Below are 3,061 nucleotides of genomic sequence, written 5' to 3'. Positions count from 1 at the left end.
CTGTCCTCTCCAAGACAAGTAGTCACCAGTGTGTTGTAGATCGTAAAGATCTCCTTCGGAAAAGAAAGTACGCATCTCAGAGAAGGAAACCTCTGCGCGGATGGGTCCTCCACTTTTCTCGTCGTTGCCAAGTAGGTCATTGAAATCTCCGGTGAGAAACCACGGAGCTTCTCTGATCGCGTTCTGGTCCAACAGGATTTCCCAGAGTTGACGACGTTTTGGTTTGTCTGTATCTCCGTAAATAAAAGAAGCGTAAAAAGTCTTTCCTTCAAATTTAATACGGGTATCGATACAGTTCATGTTTGCGCTTAGGACTTCTAGATTGACTTCTTGCTTCCATAATAGGTCTAAACCCCCTGCACCGTGCCCCATAGGAGTCACAAGGTGGCTATTCTCGTACTGCAGTGCCTCTGTCTTCGAGATGACAAAAGCATCGGGATTTTTGGTCTCCATTAAGAACATGATATCCGGGTAAGTAGATTTCTTCAGTTCCCGGAGACATCGAACTGTCCGGGGATTCCCCAACCCCTGACAGTTCCAACTCAAAATTTTTAAGGACCGAGAGAAGGCGGATTGCGAAAATCCACCCTTCTTCGCGTTGAGGCCGGGATCATCCTGCAGATAGGGTGATTATCTGAGTTTGTGGTAGAGTCTTCTTTACTACCGGTTCCTCTGCCTGATCCTTTCTTTGAAGTTCTTTCAGTCCTCCCTCTGGCATTATCAGAATGCGTTCTCCTTTTGGGAAGTGGGGGCTTAACTTGTTGTGGCTTTCTTCTCTTGGAACTGGACCCCTTTATCATCTTGGGGCTAACCGGGCTTAGTTGAAGTCTCTTCTTCCCAGGAGGTCGTCCTGGTTTGCGCTTGGTAGTAGTTCCTTGTGGTATCTCATCGTTTGCCGTTGGAAGTGTAACTGGGGGACCTAGTCTTAAGATTGCAGGTATTCTCTCTGCAGACACTTGTTCCTCTATTACAGTTGACGGAGGAAAGGGGGCCAAAGGTGGAGGAGATTCCAATTGAGGTCCCTTAGAGGCACGCACCATTTGCGCTGCGGTTCTCTCCAGTTGGCCTTCTTCTTCAGCACGACGTAGTCTTTCCTTTCTCGCTGCACTTTCTGAGGGATCAGCACATTGTGTGTATTGTTTCATATACTCTCTTACCTCCCCGAGTGCTGCATCAAAGGCAACAGGGGAAGATGGATCTTTTTGTGCTCGGAGAGGAATCCCTCTATCAGCCTGGGGCCTCTTTTCCTTGGATGAAAACGACTCATCTCGGAGTTCAAGGCGGTTAGTTCGAGAGGCATCGAGATGGGCTAAGCGTTCTTGCGCCACAAATCTTTCTCGCCCATTAGCCCTATCAGTCTGTCTCCTATTGTAGGAGTCATCGTGGAATGGGGAAGTTTCTCGTCGTCGAGAGTGTCCGTTATCATTTGCTCTCCTCCAATCTCTTGGTGGTTCCTTGTAGGGCCGTCGGGAGTAGCTCTCTTGGCTCGATCGGTCCCTTCTGCGAGCTTCAATTGCATGTCTAGCATCATGGTAGGAGTCTCTATGGTAGTCTGGACTCTGATGGCTTCTGCTCTCTGGCCTTTTCTCTCTTGAGGCAGAGAACTGGTAGTGATTAGGCCTATAATCCCCAGTAGCCATGTTGTTGTCCATGCTTGATTCCTTAGGCTCGTGTTGTTTTTGCCTTAGGGCCCGTGCCTCGTGCTTGGCCACTAGACAGTCTTTGAACTCATGATCCAATCTGAGGCATTTTGAACAATGCTTTTCAAGTCTTTCGTAGACAAAGCTTGCTGTTACCTCATCCCCATTGGGGTACTCGATAATCGAGGTTTTGATAAGAGGGAGAAGTCCATTAATTTGGACTCTCATTCTGATCGAGAAGTCTGAAATCTCAGCTTTTTCATAAATTTCAATATCTTCTCCAAGGCTTTTGATGGTCTCTTCTTTCCACAGGTGTAGCGGAATGCCCTGGACCTTAATCCAAAAGGGAATGAGGGAGGGGAAAGACGAGTTAACAGTGGGTTCCCATCGCTGGAGTATTATCATCCATTTCGCAAAGTGATATGGTCTTTTTTCGAGGACTGCAAGGAGGTCCTCTTCGTTTTCAAATTGGAATTGGAATTGACCATTTCCTAGATCTGACCCAACTGGTCTGCCCATGGCTTTCCAGTGTTCCGTAAAGTATGGTACGAGGGACCATATCTTCTGAGCTGAGTGATTTGTGATTCTCCCAACAAGCGTCAAAGAGAGCTTACGATTAAGCTCCGTAACGTCAGGGACCTGAGCTCTAATGCGTCCCTTCCGAGGTGGTTGACTAGGTTCTGATACAACGTTTTTACCCTTTGCCTCTCTAGAAAGTTTTCCTTCCATTATTCTTCAGCTTTTTGTTATGTAGAGTCGGAATAGTTGTCTTTTGCAAATCGAATCGAACCCGAGAATCCTCGTTTAGGTGGAGATAAGTTGTATCCAGTAAACACTACTGGCTAGAGGTTAAGAAAAACAGGATTCCCCGTTCTACAATCTTGGTCTTCGATCTGACGTTAACCAGAGGTTGGGAATATGTCGCTGCCATCCTCTTCCCAAGTTTGCCAGTTGCAGAGGTCGAGGTTCCGATGGTTCATGGTGGAGCTTCAGTGTTTGTTGCTTCCTCCGGTGGTCTTCAGGCGGTCCCTCCGACCCAGGTCGGGGGAAGAACCCGGCGGTTAATGTGGCAGAGGGTACTTTGGACCGGTGGTTTCTTGACTAAAGTGGAAAGAATTTGAAAAAGAGGGGATATTTCAGTGTCCTTTTGTCAGAAAGGGGAATTAACCGACGGTTAAAAGGAAGGATGTGGACTGTGTGGACTGTTTCGAAGATTAGGGACCGTTCTCGGGAGAGTCGCCTAGGAGAGAAAAAAGGTCGCTTTTGGAAGAGTCTCTTCTTTTAAATTGAATGGTAATAGGTTGGCGAACCACTATAAATTCCCTATTTTCTAGGGAAACAGAGACAATAAAAGTTCCAAACCTCCTTGAACTTCATCATATGTTAGTGAAGGATGCAACTATGCATTAAAACAGTATTTT

This window comes from Brassica oleracea, chromosome C1, assembly GCF_000695525.1.
Source record: "Brassica oleracea var. oleracea cultivar TO1000 chromosome C1, BOL, whole genome shotgun sequence".
Classification (NCBI taxonomy): domain Eukaryota; kingdom Viridiplantae; phylum Streptophyta; class Magnoliopsida; order Brassicales; family Brassicaceae; genus Brassica; species Brassica oleracea.
Note: the sequence above shows the minus strand (reverse complement) of the source record.